Source organism: Camarhynchus parvulus, chromosome 8, assembly GCF_901933205.1.
Source record: "Camarhynchus parvulus chromosome 8, STF_HiC, whole genome shotgun sequence".
NCBI lineage: Eukaryota > Metazoa > Chordata > Aves > Passeriformes > Thraupidae > Camarhynchus > Camarhynchus parvulus.
In genome coordinates, this window is record NC_044578.1 from 6,868,278 (window position 1) to 6,895,940 (window position 27,663).

General features: G+C 38.5%; 1 protein-coding gene across 1 annotated transcript in view; it reads left to right on the plus strand.

Moving 5' to 3' along the window:
- LOC115906105 (BEN domain-containing protein 5) overlaps positions 1 to 27,663 on the plus strand; it is a 560,702-nt gene that overhangs the window by 251,870 nt on the left and 281,169 nt on the right. The window lies entirely within an intron of this gene.

Here is a 27,663-nt window from a genome sequence, read left to right on the forward strand (position 1 = left end):
CCCAGGATAAAAACCCAAAAGAAAAGGAATTTACATTTTTCTGGGATGTGAGTACTCAGTCACTGCACTGACTTGAACAGGAAACATTTAACATACACCAGGTTTTCAAAACCTTGTGTAACAGGATATTTCACAGGAGATCTTGAAGGCCCGTGGAATCTGTGACCAAAGATTTATAAACACCAGTTAAAAGCAGTGGAAATACTATTAGGAAAGCAGGTAGAGGTAAATTAGTCTTGATCAAAGGTTTTGGGTAGGTATCTGAAAATAAATTTGGTGTCGCTTGTTCAGCGAGTTGCATTTATGATTTGTTGTTTCCTTTACAACTCAGAAGCTGTAGGTTCCCCTACAAATGATATTTCTACCTGTTACCTTTTAGTTATGTGGTAGATTTCTGAAATGGATCAATTGGTATTAATTCAATTTCGAGGAATAATTCATTGACTTTGTAGTTAACCCCAGAAATTGTATTGTGGGTTCAAGGTAAGTAGGACTGATTCAGCTTTGAGTATCTTGCCACTGTCACCCGAGCATCTTTGACAATTTTCACCTGTCCAGATTTTTATTAATGTAAATCTCTGCCTTGTTTTCATCAAAGACTGTGACAAAAAGTTTTAAGGCATTGGGCTTCATGGTTTCAGAGGTCCTTGGCACAGATCTTCCAGCAAAGGGCCCTGAGGCGCTTCATCTGAAAATGCAAAAGTGATGCTGACTGAGGATGTGGCAAGGCCAAGGTGCCTTAGGGAAATGATGGTTCAGTGCTTCTGCAGGACAGCTTCCCTTGGATGATGCCAATTAAGCTGTAGCTGTCATTTAAAGTTGCTGTCTTCTGGATCGCACCTCCTGTGCACAACCAGGAATCAACCGCTCTCTGGTGCTGTGTTATAAATAAAAATGAAGGCTCATGGTTTTGTAAATGTAAAAAAAAGTCCCCCAAATGACATGTACCCAAATGTTGCTCATTTCCAATAGTGGCAATTATTTCTTGGGCTCTTCCAGGAGGTACTGGAGTCTGTCATCTCAGAAGTTTCATGTGCCAGATGAATTAAACTAAAGGCACCACTTAAACACCTTTATAAGGCTGTGAATTATTTTTAAATTCAGGCAGTGTTATATCAATAAACAAGCATGTAAAAAGCTATAGTGTAATCAGGTTTATTGTTTCATAATAGGTTTATACAAAATATGAATACCAGAGTTTTATTAATTGGACTTTTAATTATCTACTATAGTGAAGAGTGATGTAAAATTACTAATAGCTCTGCTAATTAATATGGGGATTCAATGGTTGTTAATTAAGGGCAAATGGGACAGGGCTAACACAATCCCCTTTTGACTATGATGAATAAAAAGTCAAACCAATAGCTTATTTCCAAATTAACATGATTGATAAAAAGTCAACTCTGAGCACAAGTCATTCATCCTAAGGGAGCTGCAATTTTAATGTTTAGATGGTACAAAAAAGAGAACATGTCTACAGGCCTTGAAACAAAGGGAAAAGCTGCAAAAAGCTTCAAAGGGCTAAACCACAGATTTTTAAACTTGCTTTTAAATATGTAACTTTGTGCACAGTGAGGCTTTTCAGATCACTTTCATTCCTCCCAGATTTAAATGAAGCTGACACATGAATGACTAGCCATCTGTAATATATTCCAGGAAAATTATCATTATTTGACTTTCTTTTCTGTTGATCAGATATTCTGAACAGCCCTTTACACACTTTAAAAAAGAAGAAGGTGGTGTTGAGGGAAGGGAAGCACCTTGCCAGCAGCTGGTTTGTCAGCCTGTCTCTGTGATCATTGCAGTCTGTCCCCTTCTGATTGCTGCCTGCTCATTACTTGCTTTCCTGCGTGTGGCTAAACATTTGAAACTTGTGTTTAAAATATTCATGAAGTCAAATCTGGGTGTGCATGTCTAGAAAAACCTCCAAGACGGAATCCAGAGCGTTTGGTGATGTGCTTATGTGACAAATACTGTGGGATGTATTGAGAGTTTTCATGTAGCATGTGAGGTCATGAGTTTGGTTTCCCCTTTGCTGAAGGAGGTTAAAACTTGCATTTCCCATGATGAATTGAGTACCAAGGTAAAGACTGCTTTGCTTTGGGATTGTTTCTGCTTGTTCTGCCACAGAAATGTTGTGTAACAGGAGCAGTGAGTACCTAGGACATGAAGTCAGATGTATAAATGTGCTTACAGGAGCAAATATTTAAGGCAAGTTTGAGCCTATTAGGAAAAACAAAAATTCAAAACATTGAAAGCTATAATTGAGACATGCTGAAACTAGAGGAAAAACAGGAAAACATTTTGATCTTTATGAGAGAGAGATGTATGTATTCTGTTTGACATAGAGTGAGTGTAATTTGCATAGTTGAATATGAATTTAAGAACTTGGGATTGGAAGGAATCTCCTGAAACCATATTGCTTGGTCTTCTTCTATCACAGGCAATTATTTCACATAAAATTTTCACAATCTATCACATTCCAAGTTAAAAGAAGCATCTTTTTCTACCTTTGGATGCTGAGTCTGTGCTTTGGTTCTCTGATAGTTAGAAGCCTCCTAATCCCTAGGCTAAATTTATTCATGACTGGTTTATTCTGATTTTGTTCATGACCATTTGTTTGTGTTCCAGTTCTGATTTTTAGCTTGATTTTCCCCCTTGAACAAATATTTCTATCTACAGGCTTTTTTGACTTCCCAGATAAGGCAATTCTCATTGACTCCTTTTTTGATAGTATGGCCCTTCCTAATTCCTGTATTTTACTTCCCTGCATCTTTTGCAACTCCCTCCTGTACACAAGAACCCAGGCAGGGACTCGTCAGTGCTTTAAGCAGTCCTGGGAGGATTTTTTTAAGCTCTTTGGGAAATGAACTGATTGATGTATTCTATCTGTGATCATATTTGCCATTTTTTAAAAAGTCTATGCATATCATCCTATATATCTTTTTCTTCCTCCCCTTTTCAGTGTCCTGCAGCTCAGGTTCATAATTTTTAGTCTCCACTCACATACCCTTCACTGCACTGAATTTCATCCTACCTCTATTACTTTACTCTTCAAGGTTTTTCTTTATATGTGATATCCCAATCTTTCATGTTTACATTGTCTCATTATTTTTAATTAGGAAATTTCATTTTATTCTTACATTTTTTGATTAATTTTATGAAAATATTGATCTACTAACTTTCATTTTGATAAGGCCAGAGCGTCTTTTTTAATGTAAGAATTTGGTAAAAAAATATCTGTGGGGAGTAGTCTTCCCCCTGCTTTGTAATTCAGTAATATCATAATAAGTTACATTTCTAGAATGAATATGTCCTTGTTATTGTGAAAAGATATTTTTCATGAAACAGGGCAGGAACTATGCCATGTGCAGTTTGGATTTTTGAATGTTTAGCTTTTATTACTGCCAATACATAACGGTACATATATGAAAAGCTATATTAGCAATAACATTTTCTTTAATTAATTTTTCCATGAATGAATTCCTATTAGAAATTCATTCTTACTACACTGTATTATGTTGTGATGCACTTTGGTGAAATTAACTCAAAGAGCTGCTTTTTGCAATTTTAATATTCCGCTGGGTTTTCCATTCTAGAAAACTCATTATTATACATGTACAAAGCTGAAAAGAAACAAGAGAGAGGCATATTGTGTGAATAACAGGCAGGGAAAAGAGACAGCTGGCATGATAATTTTCTAATAAAGCTTAGAAAAGGCTGCTGTGTCTTGAAAAAAATGAGAGTTTTTAATTTGAGTATTCCTTTTGTTTGGATTTGCTTTGTACTAAAAAGTTCTGAATCCTATTCACACCTTTTATGAATATTAACTGAAAAACAAATATATCTTGTCAAGCCCTTCTACTTGGTAGGTGCAAAAGAATCAGTGGTGTGTATCCAGCGGGGGATGGTATTTCCTGTTCTTCTTATCCACTTATTCTCCCCCAACCAGACTGTGCAGTTTGGATCTTGATAAATAGAGATTTTTCTGAATCATGGACAACTTATTAACACATGGAGCCTTTAACCATCTGCGTGCCAAACTGTAGCCTCTAAGAAATGTTTGTACCTTTCTTAATTCCTATCACATGCAAGATCCTGACCTTTGGAGGCTGTGCCTAAAAGCCCACTAGTGGGAGGCAAGAAGATTTTAGACAACAGTCATAGAAATTAAACATTTCACTTCTGACCTTTGAAGTCTTGTTATTTGTAAGTAAAGCTTTAGGTTTTTTTCAGACATGACATTTTTAAAGACTACGTGCTACTTTCTTACAGAATTTAAACCAGATTATTTTAAAAATGTACTAAGTATTTACATTTAATTAGAAAACTCAAACACACAGCTTAGAGAGGCAAATTAAGGTGAAATTTAAATTAGCATGAGGGAGAAAAGTTAATCCCTTAAAAGTGAAAATTGAAACACCAAATTTCTGTGCTTGCTGCTACATTTCAGCAGAGGATGACCAAGACATCAGGTAGCCTTCCCTAATCTGCATTTCTGACTGCTTCCTTGCATTTTGTAAGGCTTTTAGAAATGTAACAAATGCAGTTTTGAACGCATTATTCTAGCAGTGTTTTAAAAATGTATTAGTCCTTTAAAATGTTTTCTGTTATTCCTTGGCTTGATGTATTGTTCTAATGTGTTGCCCTGATATTAGATTATCCTAACTCGTCTCTATTTTCATCCATTCATCCTTTTTATACAATATAATGTTATTTGCATTAATGAAGTTACTGCTAATTTATGTCACAGTGAGAAAGGAATCAGGCTTGTTATATCTGGTATCACAGTTCATGAGAGAATCAGTTAATTGCATTCCATTAGTAATTAACATAGAGGAATATGAAATACTAATGTTTTGTAAACTGCACATGTAATAGCCCTTATTCTCAGTAACCACAGGGCTGCAGGTGGCAAAGGAACAAAGGTCTCCACCTATAGGTGGGACCTCTGCTGCTCTTAAATGAAAACCACTGACAATGGTTTTCTGAAACCACAGCATATAGTCATGGACCATGTGCCACTGCTACCAAACTGGAGACATTTATCTGACATTTGGTTTAATTATTAAACAAATTATTAATTGGTCCTTTTTTTTTTTCTGTAGGTTGAGGTTAGTTAATTTAATGTTTTTAAATTTTTGTCAGCTCTTTCAGTACTTGAAACATTTTAACTCATTTATCTGTTCAACCTTGTCTTGTGGACTGTGTGTATCACAGTGGGTTGCTGTCACTGGGTTCAGGTTCTCAGAACCCTACCCATGCCCAGGGTTGTTTCGTCAGGTTCAGGGCTGCAGGTGGGAGGTTATAGCAGAAGGGTCAATTTTAACCATGCTCCTGCTCCACTGGAGGCAGAGATTGAGTGACCCAGCAGGAAGAAATCCTCGTGGTAAAGTCAAGGGAGTTCAGGTTAAGAAATCTTTCAATTTAAATTAAACAGTGTGGGCTCTGTTCTGTTAGGAGTGTTTGGAAGCTCCCTGCTAAGAGCCAAAACCACAGGTACATGAGGTAAACAAACACTGGAGCTTCTTTCCCGCTTCTTGGTCTGTAGAATTGATGCATGCGGCTTCCCCACGTAGACAAAGAACTTCTCTTCACATTTCTAAATGCCATTCACAAGTATTTTAAATTTGTTTAGCCACATCTATTCCTTCATTTCATTTAGTCTACTGGAACAAATATTTTAATTGGGCTGTGATGATGCTGGTTTTATGGCATTGTGAAAGACTTGAGTTTCACGTGGAAGAACACTGGGAGTTTGAACGCAAGCTGCTAATGGAGTGGCTTTGCTCTTTAGAAAGCCATGCCTGGATGTCTTCAGGAGAATTTTGTTGTATGCTCATTGTTTCAGTAGTGTTTATCTGTGAACCTACTTTGTGGCTGGTCTTGGATAGGTATTTCTTCCCTTCGCTGGTTGTTGAGATGTCTCTCTCAGCCCTAAGTCCATCCCCATATCCATCCTTTTTCTTGGTCTCTCATTCTCAGCCATTTCCTCACTGCTGCACAAAACAAATCCCCAGACATTTCGTGTGCATTGCAAATGGATTCACTTAATAGATGTTACTGTTTTAAAATACAGTGTATACAGTCTAGCTGGGAAATGGGAAGTGTTTTGCAAAAACAGTGAGCAATTAAATTTCAGTTCTCTGCTGGTGGGGACTATGTAGAAGTCCTTTGAATGTCAGAACACATTAAAAAAATATCAGCAGCCTCTAGAAGGATCCAGTCCACTCGATCAAGATGTAACAAATTAAATCAGTCTCAGTTTCATTTCCTGCTGTTGTAAGTGGCATTGTGTCATCTCCCATGGATAGGTCTGATGAACTCCATACACGGGAAGGCTGAGACCACAGTAGGTATCAAAGTTTGCTGCCAGAGCTGGTTCTGGAATCAGTTGAGTTTTTACTGCCATTTTCATGACCAGAGCAGTGGGGGGTCTTGGCTGTTGAATACTTGAAATATGGGGGACTCAGAGCTGTCCTTTTCAGGATTTCTCATCTGGGAAACATCTTTATGTTAAATAAGTATAAGCTCTCCTCTCTTGTCCTCCTTCAGTGACAGTGGGTGAGGCTGGGCCAAAAATGAAACGTCCTGGCTGGATATTGAATTGTGCTTAACACTTCAGAGAGAGCACTTGTAGCTGCAGCAATGGTGCACCCAGTGTATTTCCTCACCACTTCATGGCTTCACTGTTTGCTGCTACTGTAAAATCTGGGTGTGAAGTGTGTATTTAAACAGTGTTTCTTTATTTTCCCCAACTAATTTTAGTCTTTGACTTTGAATGACAGTTTATTTGTAAATTAGGAATAAGTGTGAGCAGGAAGGAATGGATAAGCCCAGGTGATAGGTAACAGATAGAGAGCCTTTCATTTGTAGCTTGCCAGTTCAAATTTGGCTCGGGTCTGTATTGACAGAAATTCATTATCATCTGATGGTTGTTTGGGAGTCTGTGTGAAAGGAACTGATGGTATTCATATTCAAAAAAAAACAACAACAAAAAACAAAACCTGTCACAATTACATTCTTTTTGGCAGCTTCTGTGAGCATGAGGATGAACTTCCCTCTGACATCTTAAAGCAGTCTTTCCAGATAAGGCTTCAGGCAAATTGGCAGGACAATGTGAAATTTGCAGACACTGTCCAAGTTTTATCTATCCTTTGTCTAATCAAGGGATCCTAAGCCTGTAAATGATGAGAAACAAAAGTGGCTTCTATGTGACCTCTATCTTTTGCTCTTTCAGGTGCCCAATATGCAATTGCTGCCCTCTGATTACCAGAGAATACCAAGCATCCCCAGCAGCTGAAAAGAGATAATTTGGATGAGCCGCTCTAGCTTTAAAAATATTCATCTGAGAGATTTGCCCTTGGTCAAATGTAAGTCTGCCAGACAGTCAGAAATATAATGGAGGCATTTTTGTCCCTTAGTCTTGTCTGCAGTTTGGCAAAATTAACTGCTAAATGCCAACAAACTGCCAAAATCTTGTAGCAAAGGTAGACACCAAATCTCTCAGCAGAGCATTTTCTGAGTGTGGTGATATTTAACTTAATTGGGAAAGTGCAGTATGTCAATATGAACTTTTCCCACCCCCCTATCTGTCTCGCTCTGAGGTAGTCATACAATTTCATTTTAGCAATACAGAAACCTTCAACCACCAAAGGATGTGCCAGCCAAAAAACATCACTGCCAACAATTATATGCTAGATGTGTGTGGGCAATAACATATGCACTTAAAAGGACTGAAAAAGAAGGTATGCATGGTTCTTAGCATTTAATCTTATCTTGCGTTTCAGTGTCTCCCTAAAATTAGAATTAATTTCAAACAGCAAAAAGTCTCTGGAAACAGAACATGTAGGAGCCCTGTGATGAGACAGGAGATTTTCATACCACAGTTTTCTTAACTTTCACAAGGGTAAGCAGAAGCAGAACTGTCTTCATCACTCTTTTAAATAATTAAGGCTTTCAGTTTATTTCAGCATTGATTATCTGACCAGCTAGAGTAGAGTAACTTATGGTATTTTTTAAATTTCTACTTGAAATCTCTAATAACCCAAGCATATGTTGATACCCACGTAGGTACAAGAAGTAGGATTTTAGTGGTGACTGGAGTGTGACATGACTCATCTCCAACATATAAAAAATAGGCAAGATGTATTATAAAGGCAGACTTAATGCAAAAAACAAAAATTAGCAAATGTGCAGAATACTTCTATGCATATATAGGAAAGAAAGTGAGGAGATTCAAAAGGTCCTTGATCTACTGGGGCATTTTCTATTGCATTTCTAAATATATTTCACTGTTGATCCAGCATTAACTGGATTCCCTTCTGTCTGTTGCAAGTCAAACTCGGGCCAATTTATATTTTTGGTCATTCAAGATCTAGTTAAAATGTATTTTTAATACCTCCCACTTCAGCCTCCTTAGAAGATTAGACAGTCATCCTGTAAATTAGCGCTGGGGCCAGGATAGGAGGAACGAAACAACACAGGCCCAGTTTTTACTTTATGCAAACAAAAAGACTTATTATTTACACCTGTACACCTCTTAGTGTGGCTTTTGTGGATCAGATGGCTGTCTCATTTTATGGTACTATTAATACTACACCCAATGAAGGAAGTGGACTGATGGCTTGGAATTACTCATACAGAAAATGTAAATTTGTCCATGTGTGCCTTGTCTTTCTCTTCTGAGTACTCAAAAAGTCATTCTCTGGGCTGAGCTGGGGTATACTACATGTTTATTAATGCCAAATACTCTGTAGAATACTGTGTATATTTTTTATAATCTATTTTCATTAAAGGTACCTTGGCACAGGTACAGAGAAGGCCAAGGAAAGAGCAATCATACAGAAGATCTTTTTTGTTTATTCCAGTAAAGTGAAGTCAGAGAAAGGGTAAAATTTACCCTAGTAATATAATTTAGGATTGATATCCAAGAAGAAAAGTTGGCATTAAACTAAAACCACATGGGTAACACTGTCAATGAATAAATTTAGACTGGAAATTAGAAGATTTCTGAATATGGGGAGAGAGGGGTTTTGAAACAGCTGTCCAACAACTGGAGAAATAATTCTGCCTCATATTTTGAGACAGTTACAAAATGACAGAAATAATGTGTCACCTTAAGTCATTAGAAAATTAATGAGTCAGAAGCTATTTCTAGTCTAGGCCCAAGACAGGAGAAACACAAGTTCTTACTCCTGAATTCTTACCCCTATCTTCTGGATGAACAGCTTAATTAACAGGTGGATTTGGTTTTTTTTCTTGTATGGGTCTTTCACAGTAGAATAAGAATTATCCAGGAAAAATGTTTGAGATCTTGTCACGAGAGAGGTTCCTGACAGCCTCAGTTGTTCTGTGGGCAGAGACAGCATTTGCTATCTCGTTCTGTGCCTGTGCTTGAGTTCCCAACTGCAGAGCTTGGGAGCAGGTTTTCTTCAGGAGCATCATGGATTCTGGCACCTGAGCATCAGGAGCACTGGAGGAACTCTTGGCCACTTTGTTGTTGTGTGAGAGGTGTAGGCATGGCCATTCTGTCTGTATTTCCTTCTCCCTCTGGTACCGTAATCAAACATAGATATGCTGTAAAAATAACACACTGTTTGCCTGGGTTCAGCTCTGGTTTTAATGCCAGAGTAATTTTTAGCTACAAGCATAGCACAGAATCCAAATTAATAATCAGTGTTCAAATGCTATGTAATTATCTATCATGTTTAAAGGTTTAGCTTGTGCTGTCAATGGTTTTACATTTTTAAATGTGATCGTTTTTGTGCTCAGTTATTTCTGCTTCCTCAGTTTTGTTTTTTTTTTTGGATGCTGCTAGTATATACAAAATGGAGGTTTTACATTTTAAATTTGCTTTTATTCTACAATTGATTCATGCTTTCAAAAGTAAAGTTTACCTTTCTAACTTATAGAACTATGGCAGAGATTAATAAACTTCATATAGTTCTTACTATCACAGCTATAATTAAAGCTAAATTATATTCAGGTTGTGTCTATGTATTGTGGTTTGAGAGAATCACTATGCCAAAGACTTTACAAATTATGCAATTTGTTCTGTTACTAGTAAACTGCAGCTACAAATATATTCCTTCAGCATTTGACTTTTAATCCTAGTCTATTAAAAGGTTTGTTAGCCTCATGCCTGAGTAACACTGAGCATCAGTCACATAACTGAGTTATTGATAAATGTCTAAACCTGTAAATAAAATGAGCCTGCTGTTCTACTCTGCTGGCTTTGATTGCAGATGCAGCATTTCCCCAGATGTTTCACACACTCACAAGCTCACCAGTATTCTTTTGTGGTGAACAAACCATAAATGTTTGAAAATAGCTCTAGCAAAATGTCAGTGCTATCACACTCACGGTATTCATCAGAAAACTAATGTTTACATGTCTGCCACTGTGTGCAAAACTCATTTTAAATGATGGATATGATCAGTGATCCTTTTATCACTTCCATCTTCATCATCAGGGTTGCGTATGGTGCTTAACTGGAAAACAGTGAGTTCTGGTTTGCTTCACCAGGTTCCTGATCAACACAAGCACTGTTGCAAGTGCTGATGATATGAACATCTCTCATCCCTCCTGTCCCTGAAAAACAGAGCTCTGCGCTGAGTGGGGCAGGGTTTGCCCAGTGCCCAGCCCTGTGAGAGGAGAGGGACAGTGATGGCAGGCTGTGCTGCAGGTTTTTCCCCTCCTGGGACCTTGCCCAGGTGACACATCCCCAGCTGCAAGTGGGGAGCCCTGGGCCTCCCCCTGGCTCTGTGGCTTTCTCTGCTGCCAAAGGCGAGCAGCTGTCCCAGTGCCAGTGCAGATAGCTGAAGAATCAGCTTAGCTGTCCATGGTTTGTTCTCTTGATTGTACATTCTAGCTTGATGAAGTTCTGTAATTCTTCATTGGAATGCAGTTAGCCAAAAGTATTGAATTAATTTTGTTTAGTTTTATACTGACCACAAGGTCACGGACAGCCAGACAGCCAAGTTAGCAAAGCTGATTCTTCCCAGTTGTAACCAAATGTGTTAGAATTTTTTAGTTAAACAAATCTGAGTAGAGCGAAAGGGAAGATCATGCCTACACTTCCATTCCATGGGGACCCTTTAGTCCTTTGTCCTGCTGGTTTCTATTTTGAAAATAAATTGGAAAAATCTTTTAGAGGAAAGACTTTAGAATATAAAGCCTCTGGGACTTTCCAGTTTGAGAGAGAAGCGTAGCTTTATTTGCCTTTAAATGATAAAGTTTATTTTTTTGTGTTTAAGTATTTATAACAACTGAGACTGGGGTTTACAGTGAGGAATTCCATTTTCCAGAATGCCCTATTACTTTTTAATTGCTTTATGTTTTTTAAAAGTGATAATATAAAGTGCTTAATCATTCAGATTAATGAAACAATCTATGTAGAATGGGTGGCTACTTTCTATGAAGTTTGTTTTATATGCTATATATCTAAGTAGCAGCTGTACATCCCATGACCAGCCTTTTATTCTGAAAATTGAGGAGGGAAATAAAATCTGTTTTATCTAAAGAAATGCCCTATACTTGCCCTGACTTTTCACAATGGTGCTTTCCTCCTTGTGTGTTAATGTTTCTGAATTCTTCAGTATTGAAAACAGTTTTTCATTGACTGTGTTTTTTTGCATTAATCTGGCAGTCCCAAAGCAATTCATTAACTTTAATTAAATTTTTATATTACCTAAAAAGTGACTTTTGGAAAATGGTGTTGGGGGAATACAGGAACCAAGAGGTCATTCCACGAGATTATTACTACCCTGAAGTGCTGCTGAGATTTAGCTTTTGGTTCCTCTACCTTTGGTTTAAATTTAACAGATGAAAAGAACCAATTTGAAATGTCAGAAATCAAAATATGTCACTGGAGCTAGCAGAGTTCAGAAACAAAATAATATATTTGCAATCTCAAAGAGCATTGCAGTGATTTGATTTTTAAAGAAGTATTATACTGAAATACTCAAAACAATTAAGATTTTCCAGAATCAGTACCTGGAGTTGCTTTGCTCATGAACAGATGTATTAATCTGTTTGGCCAGTGGGCAATTGTTGATAAAAATAAGCTCCAAAATATTGGAAATAACATAGGTGAATCGTGGGTTTAAGTGATTTCCTCACATAATAGTGGTGTATAATCACTGGAAAGCAAAAAAAAAAAAAAAAAAAAAAAAAAAAAAAAAAAAAAATTGGAGAGAGGTTAGAAGAATGAACAGCATTCTGGATAAAGAGTACTTCAGCTTTTTTGTTAGTCTGGCTCAGTTTCCTTTCCTCTGTTGTTTCTCTAGTAGTGAAGCTGGAATCACAGCTCCAGTTTCTCTCTAAAGCCAGTGTCTGTGCAGTCTGGATAATCACAGGGTACTGCTCATGACTCATCAGTGTTTTAATGCAAAGGTGATTATTGATGAGATCTTGCTGCTCTTGGCCAGTAATTTCCTTAAAGCTTACGTGTTACGCGCATTCCCGTCTTCGTGACTAGACCCCCAAAAATATTTTTGCTGGCTGATTTAATATTGCACTGGTGCTATATGTGGGGGGTTAAATTTAAAACCATATCTCTGATGGATGATACACAGGAAAACCAAATCAATGTCAGTATGAATGTTGATTTAACTCATCGAGTCACCCGATCTCCAGTCTGGACTCTAGAGCAAATTGATGGGCATTGCCTTTCCGAGCTGATAAATAATTTTATGGCGATTTTAATGCAGATTTCCCATTTTTAAAGAAGATGCCCACCTGTATTGCTTTTCTTTTTTCTGCCATGAGAAAGTGAAGTGTGCCAGGAGGCACTAGGTGTGGGGTTGCCTCTCAGTCAGCATCAGCATCTGTTTAGCTCCTTGCCCTTGCTGAACTCAGGTTTTCGTGGCAGCCGCAAGGTGGGCACTGTTAATTTCCAGATATGCTACACCTCCCTGCTGCTGTTCAGTGTCTGACACGGCTGTGTGGGCCAGGGGCTGCTCACCCCTCATCTAAAACCTGCTGCACTCCTCATCAATGCAGAGCATCCTGAATCTTTCCAAACCTCAACCCGCAGCTCACAAATGAAAGGCCTCTCTCCAAGGCCTCATTTTGTTAATGTTTGTGTTTTATTAAAAAAAAAAAAAAAAAAAAAAGAAGAAGAAAGGATGCCGCCTTGATTAGCATTCAGTTCCAAAGGGAGCCGGCCCCAGAGCAGAACGGGAACAGAGTGATTCAGCCGCACGGAGCGGGCGCGGCGTGGGGAGGCTTTCGCAGCGCCTGCCTGCAGCCGGGAGAGGAGCCTCGCTGCAGAGAGAACAGATGCATTTCACAGTCGCCCGCCAAAGGGAGTATATTATGCTCCCTTTTTAAACTTTCCCAAACACACACCATCTGTTTCACACTAGATACTTACAGGGTTTGATCAAATTAGAAGTCATACTGAAAGGAAAAACTAAGGTTAGCATGGACAGCTTTCTTAAAGCTACAGAAATCGTAGTTCTGTTCCATTAATGCCTGAGTGTTAACCTCTGTGAGCTGGATGAAACATTGCTGCTTATTGCATTTGTCCACTTATCTAGTCTCAATCAGAGTAATCCTTGCAAAAGCAAAATTGAGAAAATATCATATAAAATGACAGCAGGAGGAAACAAGAGTGGTGGACATGGAGTGGCTGATAAAATTGAGTTAAAAGCACTGAAACAGATGTTGGCTGTTTCAGAATAGCTACCATTAGCTATGCCTGACTGCAGAAACAACCTCTGCAAACACTGGAGTTCAAAAATCTTCTGGCACAGGATGGAAGGAGCTAGTCCCTAAATCTGGGCTGGGGAAATCACTCAGTGCATACAGTAATTGTATGACAGTGATACAAATGAAACTGAGACAAGCAGAGGAACTAACATATTGTGATAGGATGAGAATAGTTTTAGTGATCAGAAAGGAAGGTTAAAAAAAAAAAAAGGATGGAGGCTTACAGATCTCACAGGTTTTGTCCCTGTTTCAGTTCTGAGGCTGTGATTTGCAAAGGTATTTAATTCTTTCAGCATGGCAAAATGTGGCTTGCATAGCTAAGGCACTGAGGCTCCAGGAAAATCCATCACATCTGAACACAAAGTTTAGGCTACTTGGGGTGTGTCTCTTTTTAATAGCTATGCTTGAGGTTTGGTTTAAGATCTTGGAGCTAAGTGCCTTGAACCAAATCCAAAGGAATTTTCCTGCCTGTCCTTAACCCTGCTCTGTGCTCCCTGGCAGGGCTGAGTGTCAGTTTTATCTCTACTGCAATTTCTATACAAAAACTGCTGTGATGCCATAGAGAGAGGATAACCCAGGTGGGCACTGCCAAGCTGGGGGAGCCGTGGCCAGATCCTGGGCCTCAGCTGCTCGTAGTGAAATGTTGTAGAGGTCATCTCCTTGTCCTGAGACAAAACAGTGGGAAACCTGAAACATGAATGTGAAGAAATCCTTATCAAAAAACTTTGGTTTAGCTGTGTCAAAATTGTTGTGAGACATAGTCACAAGGAACATATGTCACAAATTATCTTGTTTTGTTAACTGTTGTTTGGCTTATTTGAGACAATTCTAAAATAGAACCATAGACATATAAAACACTTCTAAAATAATGCCAGAATGCCATGGAAAAGGCTATGTTGAAGACATTTCTAAGACATTTTGCAGCCTGGAGTAGAGGAGGAATCTTTTTTTTTTTTTTTAACATCCAAGATCCAGTTATTTCACAGATGTTCATCTTACTTCAAAGTAAAATCTTTTTATGATGATGCTATATTAACTACCAGATGTGGATAATTGTTTAAGCCAAACATCCAAACTCTGTAAAGTTCATTCATAACTTCTCATTGCAACCATTCATTTTATGTCCATTTTAGTGAGAGGAGCCCTAGTTTAGGGTGTGCTTTTAAGTCATAAATGCTTGTAAAAGCCCCTTGGGCGAAAGTGGGACAGATTTGGTGGGCAAATTTGAAATAATACCTTGATTTGTCACTCTGTAAGGATATTACCTACTTCTTTCTCTTTCCTCCAAAAATAGACAGGCACATGACATCTTACTAGTTTGGGGTTTACTTTTAATTATATATGTAGAACTTGACATAAAACCGACAGATACAAAGGAGATTGTTCTCCTCTTCACTACCCTTCTGAAACCAGGACGCATTGCAATTCCCCATGTGACATCTTGATTACATTCCTTTGGAAGATAGCATTTTTCTAAAAATTAATTTGCTTTTTAAAGATCATTTCACAAGCCTACACTGACATTCCACATGAGCGGAATGCGATACTGCCAAACCAGATAATCTATACCACAAAGTCTTGACAATATCTGCTCGGAGGACTTTGAAAGCACAGAGCTGCGGGGGTTACTCGTGGCCTGTGGGCTAAGGGAATTTAGACCAGCAATGTTGCCAGGATACTCTTTGCTGATTAGGAATTAATTTCAGATCCTCGCTCCCATGATAAATTTTGTACACTTCCACATAGGTATGATCTAGAATATATAAATACTGCAGTGACACCGTGGAAAAAGGGATTTTGCGAAAGAACCGCGCACATCTGTCAAATTTTTATCTTTACCTTGAATTATTTTTGAATTAACCTTTCTTTTAATCTACAAGCTTCTTGCTTGAGGCAAAACAGTCTTTACTTCACAAAACCATCTGCCTGGTTTCAAGACTTTCATGCCAATGGACAGACCTGGAATAAGGCACCATGTAGCGGTAGGCAATTTGACAGGAGCTTTGACAAATTGGAGATAAATTACATGAACATAAAGAACATACCATTGAGTGCTGAGTGATATACTAATTATATTTTTGTGCTTTATGAGTGAGAGACAGCTAAAACTGAAGGCAAAGTCACCAGTCCTGCTAGTTGGGAGGTGTGTTGAGAGCATTGCGTACTTCATCAGACAAGATGGAAGTTCGAGTTTAAGGCTTTCAGAAAAAGAAAGAGGCAATTATCAAGGTAAAACTTTGTCTTCAATTTTTGCATATCACAAACCAAGGAAATGAGTTGGGAGTAAAGTATGTTCTCTATCAGGCAGTGGCATCTGCATAACAAATAGTCTACTCCCATTGTTGATAGTGTTACTACTTTTTTATTATCATTAAAACTAAAATCAGCTAGCTTTGTGCAGCAGTGAAACCCAACCTTAAATCTAGTGCAAAGAATGTCAATTATTCTAACATTTTTCATAGAATTATGAAATACCCTGAGTTGGAAAGAACCCACAGGATCACTGAAGTCCATTTCCTGGCCCTGCACATATCAGCCCTCAAGAACCCCACCACGTGTCTGAGAGTGTTGTCCAAACACTGAATGTCTTGGGAGGATGTGCTCTAGAATTTCTGGAGGTTAGGGAGAAAAAACAATGTTTGCTATGTTTATGGATTTTTATCAGAGCTAAATAGCCGACAACTCCTCCTACTCTTTTTCCAGAGCAAGTGTGGCATTAGTGACATCAAACCCAGTGTGAGATGTCATGTTAGTGCTTGGGAGTTCAGTGGGACATCAGAAACAACTGGTAATGGACAGGAGGTGTCTGAACTGAAAAATAAAGGTTGCAGAACTGCTGTAAACAGAACATATTTATAATATTCACATCATGCATCCTTTCCAGCTGGTCAAGTTTCTGTAATATTTGTACTGCACCTTGCACAGTGAGGCCTTAGTCTGTAATAGGAGCTTCTAAGCACACATAAATAACAGTGTTTCTGTTGCTCACTGAGCAAATTTAACTAAGAATGCTTTCTTCAGAAATGCAATATGGAGTGAACAGACCATGAAAACTGTCACTGGGCTTTTTTTCTATAATCTATCAGGTTTTATGTGCTGTTCCTGTAGTACTGGGTTTAGCTGTAACGTCTCACAGGGGCACTTTTCAAAGATACACCCTGTTTTTATTTGCAATTAGAGCTGTTATCACTCTCCTTAAATAATGCATTTCATAATTTAAAGCAGACAGGGAAAGCTACACAAACATGAACTTAAGTGTATCTCTACAACACTCCTGCAAGGAAGTTCAAAATTATGATATTGTTGTTACTTTCATTGCTAAATCAATGTACCAAATACAGTAATCAAATTTTAGACAGGGGTTGCTAAAGGAGTTTTCACTGGAAATTGCTTGCAGTGTTTGGCATTATGAGTTTGTTTATTATCTAGTAAGCAGTTGGCAAATATTAAAGGTACACCTATTTTTATGATGTCTTCCGAGTAGAACATTTCTACCAGATCTTTAAATTTCACAATCCACTGCTATTTATTTATGAGAAAAGATAATGATGCAGTAAAATGAAAAGAAAATGAAGACTCACTCCTAAGTATATCTGCAGTCAGTATGGTATACAGGTCCTTTTCCAAAGGTTGCTAGGGACAAGGAGAATTCTTTCACTGTTTTCACAGAGATTTGGATTTTATCCACCAAGAAAAGTTAGAAATTCTGGGTTTAGAAATGTTGCAAGGTCCTGCAAGGGATCAAAGGAGAAAAGAATTAGTTGGAATCCTATCTTGTCTCCTTGACACAATGAGGACCTTTAAAAAACTCATTGCATTCAAGTGCCAAAAACTTCTGAGAAAGTGCAAGTCTGGATGTAAATAGTTTGGAGTGCTTCTCACCTATGTTGATGACAATTCCAGGTATAACCTTCACTTTGAGAGGAGAGAATACAACCAGCAGAATTATTAAAACATAAATAAAATATCAAAGTCTAGACTCTTCATCTGTTCACAAGTGTCTCATCTTTGTTTTAAGGAATTTACATTTGTTTAAATATATATTTTATAATGTATTGATTCAGCATCAGATTTTGTAATGCTTACCTGAACCTCATTGCCACGCTCAATGTTTAGCAATGCTAAGCAGGGTGTTTTTATTTAGTTAGTTATTTACTTAAAAAAAATTGTTTGGTGTTTGGCTTGCAACTTTCTTCCTAGGGCTGTATGAATTACATTGAACTGGTCAGTGCTCCCTTAAGGCAATATTTCAAATACCATTTTAGAAAGTATCCATAGCAGCAGACGGACCACACACATTTCAGTTCACATAATTTATTGGTTTCCTTCCTTAGTAATTGCCCCTTGGATCTTACAGCTTCAGTGTAAAATCCTAAGGCCCTCTAATAGAGGTCACTCAGTGATTTCCATAGACTTCAGCTGAGATAGCTTAAGCTATGTGTACCTATTTTGCAAACAAATTATATACTGCTCAGTGCATATTTATCTGCACTCACAGAAATGGATCAATTAATAGAATAAGACTTCCCAGAATTCCTGTTTCTCAGGAAAATGTATCCTGACTTGTTGAGATATTCCTGGATTCTCAGCAACCAAAGCAGTTTAATCAGGCAAATGAGCAAAACTCCCTTCAAAAGTAGGACAAAAGGAGTTGAAACAGAATTTGGGCAAAATTCATACTGAAATTAGTGACCTTTATTTTAGTAGCTGCTAAGTAACAAGGGTGTGGGAAAAGGAGCCTAGGAGTCAATTCCGTACGTGAGAGAAAAATTTGTGTTTAATTATCATACTCAAATATTGCATTGCTATCAAATCTAGATTGCAGTGTATGGGAGTGGTAAACGCCTGTCTGGTATTTAAGCTTTTTAAAATTGCTTCCCTTTCACTCTTTTAGTGATCATAGTGTTCTTATTTGCTGTGGCAGCAGCATTGCCATGCAGCTCTGCCTTTTGCTGCTGTGGGCTGTAGTGGGGAACGGGTCTCTTTCCAGTGCCCTCCATCCTGTCACAGAGCTGGGAGCTGCTGTGGCCCCTCATTAGGCAAACCTGGCATCTGCTGGCCCCAGATGCCCATCACTGGGAGGATTTTTTTCTCAAGGTAACATATGGACTCTAGCTTCCCTGCGTGCTTTACTGCTCCTTTCTGTGTCTCTCTACTTCTCCGCAAGAAGCTGAGACAGTACTAACGTTATTTTCTCAGCGGCTTCTTGTCCTGTTTTGTCTCATTTTATGTGTACTGGTCCACGCTTTATTTGAGTTTAAGGCTTATGAATATATGGAGAGTTCTTTAGTAGCTGGAGATGTTCCAGCAAAAATGTACAGGATCTTCATAGTGAACTATACCTGGTAAAGCATGTTAGTCCTCTCTTACAGCAACCTGGGATATTGAATATGGCAAAATAGAGCACTCTCCTCTCTTTGTCATAGCATCAGTTTGTGCTGGGTATGATGTGCCCTGGAGAAAGCAGATACAAGCAACAGCTGAGAATAGCTAGGTGGGCCTACAGACAAGGCAAATCACAAAGAACTGATGTACAGGCTGCCCTACTGATCTAAGAATAGCCCACCTAATATGCTGCTACATCTGTGGGGTCATAGTAGAAAAGTATGGGACATATGTGAAAAGGTATAATTGATTTATACTGAAATAGGTTAGAGGGAAATTTTTCTGGAATTATTTGTTTGTTGGAAAGTTTTGCTGAGCGCAGACTAATTCCTTTGGAACTGCCATCACTGCCACTACAGTGCTGTATTTTAACAATTCTCACTTTTGTTGCAGCTGTGAACCTTTCATAGCTTCTTTGTCCTTAGGATGTCAGACATGAAAGGGAGGCAGTGTCATGCTGTTCATGAATTCTAGGTGCCTTGATCCTTGATCACTTTGTTAAATCATTAGAGGGAGGTCCCTCTGGGAATTATCAAAAGTCTCTGAAGAGTCACTTATGAAAATGAATGTACCTCTCACATATCACTTCCAATCCTGTCTTGAGCCTGGCTTCTCTCTGAAATGTTTCTGAATGTTAATCAGTAATCAGGGCACAGATTGGCACATGCTGCTGGGCTTTGAAGCTATTCCTATCGTATGATTTGTCACATCCTTAGGAGTACTTTGCATGATTTACATACGTATCCTATTAGACTTTCTTGCTTTTAAGGACTGTAGATTTCAGCAAAATACTTGACAGCACCCAACTGTTGGACATTCTTGAAGAGTTTCACATTAGCCAAGTACAAGGTGCCACTTGACAGCTCCAATTGACTAGAGGATTGAGAAGTGGGTTATATTGCTCGTCTCTGTTGTAGCATCACTGCTGGATAGCTTTTCCAAATGTCAGGGCATATCTGTGCTTCCCAGGCTGGATGCTGTGAGACTGCACCCCAGCTATCCTTCCCATTTGCTTGACAGGAGACATCCCAATATTATTTGCTGTGGAGACTTCAGCACAGCTGCTCCCCCAGGGTGGGCAACTAGTTTTATTATAATGTAAATTTTCTTCTCTCAGAGAAAGGGTGTAAATCACAGGAATGGTTTGTTGTTAGTTGATGTTTATGTGTAAGCATTGCTTGGCAATAACTACAACATACCTGTGCTATCAAAACTGTTTTCAGCAAAACCCAAAATACATCTCCATATTGGCTGCTATGAAAAAACCTGCTCTGTCATAGTCAAAATCAGCACAGTATATTTAAAACTCCTTAAGGAAATGTTTAAATATCTTTAAAATTAGAAAAATCCCTTTCTGTGGTCTAGTTATCATCATTCATCCAGGGCAGAATCTCTGCAGGTGGTTTTGGTTTTTTTGGTTTGGTTGGGATTTGAGTTTTTTGGGATTTTTGTTTTTGAATTTGTTGCCTTTTTTTTTTTGTTGTTGTTGAGATTTTTTTTGATTGCTTGGGAGTTTTGTGTGTGTGTGTGTTTTTGATTGTTTTTGTTTTTGGGGGGGCATTTTTTTGAGATTTTTTATTAGTTTGGTTTTTTTGTTTGGGTTTGTGTTTTTTTTTTTTTTGGTGGGTTTTTATGGCTTTAAATGGACAGATGGTAGGTTTAGACTGGATAGTAAAAAGAAATTCTTCAGAGGCCAGGCTCTGAGCAACCTGGTTTAGTGTAAGGTGTCACTGCCCATGGCAGGGGGGTTGGAACTAGATGGCCTTCAATATCTTCAAGGTCTTTTCCAACATAAACCATTGTATGATGTAAGAAATAAGCTGCAATTCAGACAAAATTAAGGAAGGAAAAAAAATTTTGTCCTATTTTCAGCAGTGTATTTTTGAAATTTCAATTTTAATTTTCACATTTGTTTTAGACTTTTATACCCATCTTTAATCACTACGAGTGAAGCAACAGTTGAGACTACCAGCTGTAGATTAGTGTTTGTGATGATTTTAACATAACTGAGAAATCAAATTAGTTTTTAGCAAAGTCTAAATTTTAGCAGTTTTTCATTATGTTTACAGCAACTATTTACTCTCACTTCCTGTGTGTATGTATGCATAGGGTTTCAAAATATTTCTAGAGCAGAAACTGAACTTTTTGTTATTAATATGACTGCCTGAAGGAAATTAAAAATATCTTTATGAAGTGGTGGGGAAAACATTAAGTGTTGATTAGATAGTGCTTCATTCTTTGTAAGGTTGGGATGGCAGAGGAAGAGTCAAAATGTGAAAATTATTTTGAATTAATTACTGTTCTAATATCAATCGTGTCACTTGTTTATACCTACTGTTAAAACATCTGGAGAATTTCTTAAAATTTTTAATCAGTTTTTATTGTGGTCTACATTTACTGACCACTAAACAGATCAGACCTAGCATAGCCTAAATAATTCTGCTCCTTTTGCTGGGAAAACCCTCTGGTAGGTGCCCCTCTAGTCATCCCTTACAGGAATGTGAACAAATAATATAGAAAGAGGAAATACAGAAGCTCCTGCAGTGGGGTTAGCTGAGCTCCTACTGAGGAGCACAGTTGCTTTATTTTTGTGCTGAGCTAGCCAGAAAGTGAAAAGGGAACGTGTGCTACCATTTCCTATCACAGTTGGATAAGGAGAATGCCTTCCACAGTTGGGCAAGAGGCATTTACTGAAGAAATTATTCTGTAAGGAAATAACTAATGGGAAACAGACCTGCAGTGGGCATAAGAAATATCTAAAGAGGCTCTTGGGAGGAACTTTCAGCTATGCAATGTTAGCAGATACAATTATAGAGGATTGTGAAACCACATCTGCCAACTGAAATAACTGGCAGTGAACAAAAGATGATGAGTGAAAGAAAATAACCATTGGCATGGTTGTGAAATGCATTATCTAGTCATTTCCAGCATCTGTAACAGAAAGCACATTCCTATTTTATTTGTGGAAGCACAAGGAAGGTTCAAATCTGATGGTACAGCAGTGAATGAATTTGTAAAATTCGATATTATGACTTTACAATATTGCAAGACATTTGAAAATCAGGTGTATTTGTCTAGTGTCTGGAGCTGCAAAGAAAGAAGATTTGTGTACTCTGGAACAGGTTTTCATTTCTCTTTCATTCCCTGAAGTATATATTGAAGAATGATGACTGGTGCATAATTTTATGTCACTGGCTAAGTCTGACCTGACCCTGTCAAACCCTCAGGGTCACTTTCTCTACTTGAAGAACCAGTTTCCTCAAAAATAATTATAACAGCACACAAACCTTCCAATAAAACCTTACCTTTGAGCACAGTAGTTTTCTTTCTGTCATAAATGACATGCAGTTGTCTCAGGTGAATGGAAGCACTGGTAGCACAGGTCTTCAAGAAGTATCTATGGAGAGAGAGAGACCATCCGGATGTGTGAATGATGGCAAACCAAGTTAATTAGCTTGCAAATGCAGCGACCTCCATGGGCAGCTGTGTTGGAGCAGCACATGAAGAACGATATGAACTGAGGAAGGTCAAATTAGTTCATGAACCAGGCAGTATCTCCAAGAATGGGACAACTTCCCTGAGTATTCCACCTGCAAATGAGCCACCTTCAGTGAACCGCTTGCCACCAGCAGGCTGTCCAAGTCAGGATTTAAACATAATTTATGACATCAGAAGCAAATATGTGCAAGGAAAAACAGGTTCTCTGCCAGGCTAGAGCTTAATCTCATGAGCGTGTCTCTTTCACAGAGAAGTGAAACACATGAGCAAGCTTTCCTAAATTACACTCTAATCTACTTTTCAGTGACTTTAAAATTTATTACTGAAAGTACAAATAGCTGTCAGCTTGGAACTAATTAAAATGTTAGGATTAACCTAAGGTGTACTGTTGCCCAGGCTTTCAGCAAATGAGAAAGGCATAGAAAAAAATAAATGGATGTTTAACTGGTACTGTCATAGAATAGAGTTCTCAATGTAAGTGAAAATATCTGATGACTTCAGTGAAGGAATGGATTTCTTAGCAACAATTAGAAGTTTGCAGAAGTTATGTGAGTCATGTAACATACCACATTACCTGAAGTAATGGTGATTTTAAGAGCTGGACTGTGAGTCTGATTATTCTGATTTATAAAAGCAAATGTTATTTATAATGTACCATTTCTTACCAGCTGTGGTAGCTGAGGATCCCTTCACCCCTACCTGATAGATATGGAATAATTATTTAATATAGTGGACTATGTGTAAAAATATAACTACGCAGCAAACTATAAAACCAGAGGAATTATCAGGCCAGCACCATTGCCTCCATGTAGACACTCGGAGGTGTGGATGTTGTACAGCCTTGATTTGCACACAGGCAAAACACCAGAGCTCATATTTTTGCATGGTCTGTGGGCAGATCAGAGGCACTTTCAGCTGGCTGCAGCACCGTGCTCCTGGGGCAGGGTTTGTGGGGTCTGGGAATACTCTCCTTGAGATAAGGGTGTGCAGGGGCTGAAATTGCAGAGCCATTCTGGCATCTGGCTGCAAACCCTGCTCTGGTATTTCCAGCAGAGTGGATAAACTAGGAACAAATCCCATCTTCAAAAAGTTTCTTGGCCACTTGATCTGCTCTTCTTTTTTTCCTTCTTTAATTCCTTTGGTCTAGGTCTTCTACTTTCAAAAGGCTTCCTCCACAGAACTTCATCATGGGGATCACAGAAATCAGCAGTATGGGAGGAAAACCCTCTGCCTTATTTTCCAGATCAGCAACTGAACCTAAGAGGAAAACATGGTGACTGCTACAAATCAGAAGATGAATTTTGGGGGAATTTAGTTGGAATTTTACAAACTTGTACAGAGAGGAGCAAATTGTGATGATATGAGAGTTTTTGATCTGGACAGAGTTCATTCAACAGTCAAAGGAACATCTAAGTCCAAGCATTCAGTGTGGGAAGCTTTGGCTTAAATCATGACCTTCATCATAATTTCAACAAGTGAAAACCATTCTTAGTGAGTTACGATTCAGAAAGCTTGAAAAGAAGAAACTGTCAATCATATCTTTAATTCAGCTAGTTTTGCAGCTCGGGGAAAACTAGCACAGAGCCTTTTAAATCAATTATTTCTTTCATTTGATGATTTGGCCCCATTGGCCGTTCATTGCTTTTACCTCTGCAACATGTAGCTATCACATTTTGCTTATGTTAGACCAATATGTTTATATTTTAATTTTGAAAACATTAAATGTTTATTCTCTGTTTCTGCCTTGAAGCCATCATGCTTCATTGATGACATAATTTCTATGGATAAAAATGAGTAAAACATAATGGTTTCAGAAAAAGACAAAAACAGAGAAACAAATGAAATTCCTAAAATCAAAGGACTTGCAGAAAATTTACCCAAGAGAACAGAAGAATCCAGGGTTTATATAGAGAAGCATTTTAACTAAAATCCTTCTCAAAGTTTTCCATTAAGTGTGAGTCTTAAATTTCATGTACTAACTGCCTGGATGCATGTGGCAAGAAAGTAATTGGGTAATAACTTATGAGCATCTGCAATGCATTTGAGAAAACAAGTCAGTCCTTGTTGGTCTGAGGGCACTGTGAACAAAGTGAAAGTTCTACATTTTGTCTAGAAAGATGGGCAGTTGAACTTCACTTTCTGCTATTGTATTATTGCCACAATGGAACTATCAGTCAGCCGGCCAGACACATTAACCAAGCAAGCCATAAATTCCACAAGATCTTGCAATTGTACTTTTCAGCTTTTTACTTCTTTTAGCATTCCTAAAAGTTATTGCTCTTTCCCTGGCATCTTCCCACATATATAAAGGTTCTGGCAGCTTTGACCTTCACCATGGACTTTTACCAGGTGCCTTCTATCACTTTCTGAAGTTGCTCTGCATATGCACTGTGGAGCCATCATCAATCAAATTGTGTCACCCTGCACCATTCCCATCTACTGCCTGGTGTCATCCTGGCACTGAAGATTTCAAAAAACACATATTTGACTTCTACTGACCTGAGTTTTAAATCTACGCTTAGAGAAGTGACCTCCTGATCTAAATTAGCCATTGTGATAGTTGGCATCTCTGTGACAGGATGGACTTTGTCACCCCTAGCCACTCCCCCTTCTCTGCTTTTGGGAGGTGAGGAGCCTCTTGACCAAATGGACCCTTAGTGCTTCATCATGTTCCCACATCTGCTGCCTTGTCACTTCTGTGAGCTCTGTCACAAGGCTGGGGAAGGAGGGCTGTTGTGGGCCTTCAGGAAATGTGAAACAATTGATTCCCTTTACTGTGTTTCATGGCTATGACTTCTAAGCAGTTTCCTAAAAGAGATATTAATATTAAAGCAGGCAAATGTGCTCTGCCCTTATTGCCAGTCCTGGTGTGCATGGGTCAGGAGTCAATCCATCAAAAAAAGAAATCACAATATTGACTGAAAATTATGAGACTGAAACATTAATAATTCTATGAAGAAGAGGTCTTGCTCTTAGGGGAAAGTGGGAATATGGAGACCTCAAAGGGAGACACAACTTCCAGAAAGACAGGGTGCCATCACCACTGTGCCTTCCCACTAGATCCCAAACACTCAAGTTCTTCTGTGGGTCTTTTCTCAAAATCCCATTAGCTCCCCTTTTTCTTCCTTACTCTTTTCAAAGTGAGGGGAATGAGTAATTTAAATTCAGCTTAAAGGGCTTAGTACCTTCCTCAGTGCCCTGGAAGTCTGTCCTTTCACTGTAACTTTGCAATAAGAAGTTGTGCTGAATTTGGGTTCTGAATACCTGTTTCCACCCCCAAAAACTACTGTTGTCCTTCCTTCTGCACAGCTCTTATGCATTCACGTAGTGTTAGAGCCTTTCTTAAGTGTGGGGGACCTGGCTTCAGCTCCTGTTTTTATCAAAATCAGGGTCTCATTCCTTAACTGGGTGTCCAGTCTAGAGGTTGCGTGGGAAGGGAAGGAAAGGGAGGATAATCTCAGCTATCAGAGCTTCTCACACGGTGAGGCTGATGGTGGCCTTGCTGCTCTGTATTGTCACAGGGCAGCAGAATAGCCTGGTTTCCAATGATTTCGGTTTCCAATGATTTTGTTCTAATTTAATCATACTTCAGCATGAAAAGTAAACTACTCTTTGGGAACATATAGGGAGATGAAGACTCCCGCTAGAAGTGAGTGTTTTCTGAGGATTGGGGCTGACAATCTTTGGTTCTCTTTCCTTTTCTCCCTCTTGCAGCCAAATAAACAGAGAGAGCTGAAAGCCTCTTCTCCCATTTCTGTTACCCTTTCAACATAAGTGGCTAAAGTGCTTTGAGGCCTTTGCAGCTGAAGTGGACAACTTGTGCAGCTGTGTTCTGCTACCCAGACACTCATGTTAGCCCTCCTGGAGCAGAGTGTGAGTCTGGAACACGTGCATAAGCAATAATGCATTAACTATTGCTTAATAACTTATTAGAGCCTGGCTTCTGTGGAGACACCAGGGAAAAGCTACAGCCAATTAGTTGTAAGAGGGCGCTGGAACAAAGTTAAACTTTTAAATTACTGCTGGAAAGGTGAGCTGATAAACTTGAGACTAAACTAGTGTATCAGCACTACAATGGAACGATCAGCTTTGTATAAAACATTAGTATGACAAATTAGTGCTTTGATTGTACTAGATATAACCATATTCATTTGTTTAATTAAACAATCTAGGCTTCTCTTGGTGTGGGTCATTTAAAAAAAATGTTAAAAATAAAATTAAACACATAATTAAGCTGACAACAGATAAAGACCCTTGTGCAGCAAGTTGAAGGCAGTTAATTTATAAGGAGCCTGGTCCCTGAAGGCTGTGTAGTTTATTAAAGTTACTGAGGCAGAGATGTGATAAAATATTTTATGTAGTGCTTTAAAGGCTAAATTGCTCTGACACTTTTAAAGTCCATGGGATATAGTCAATTAGGATGTCTTGTTATCATGTTTTTACTCATAAAGTAATCTAAACAAAATCCATGGTTATACTAATAATTTCTTAAAGTTCCTAGATTGACCTTTTCTCAAATACTTCACTGTGGTGCATGCAATGGCCCTCACTGGTCACTCTGGTCATAATGAGACTCATCTGAAACATCATGTCTCTCCCAAAACGCTGAGGTAGAGATTGCTGGGGATTTAGGTTGGAAACTTGGTCAAAATCTAAAAAAACCCACCTGGTCCTTCAGGTCTCCAGGTACAAGGTCATAAAGTTCCCGTATGAAGGGAAAATGCTGGTATTGCCTTAGGTGTCTGGAGCTGGAGGAATTCTGGTTAGGTATTTTCCAATACTTCCATCTGGACTTGAAAATAAAGCACACCAAAATGCCTATGACAAAAGGTGCATTAGATAATTAAATAAGCACTTGCGTTTGCAACCTGCTCTCTTGAAAGATTAGAAATACGCTTGAAAAGGTAGTTGCAGTACTGAAATTGTTGTTTTTCATGTTTGGGAATATGCAAATGTGTCAGCTTTATCTCTGAGGGCTGAAGGGGTTATTTCTCCTGGATTTTCTAATGGGATATTTCCAATTTTTTTTTGCTATTGCCTTTTAGCAGTGTTAAGTCAAGTCTA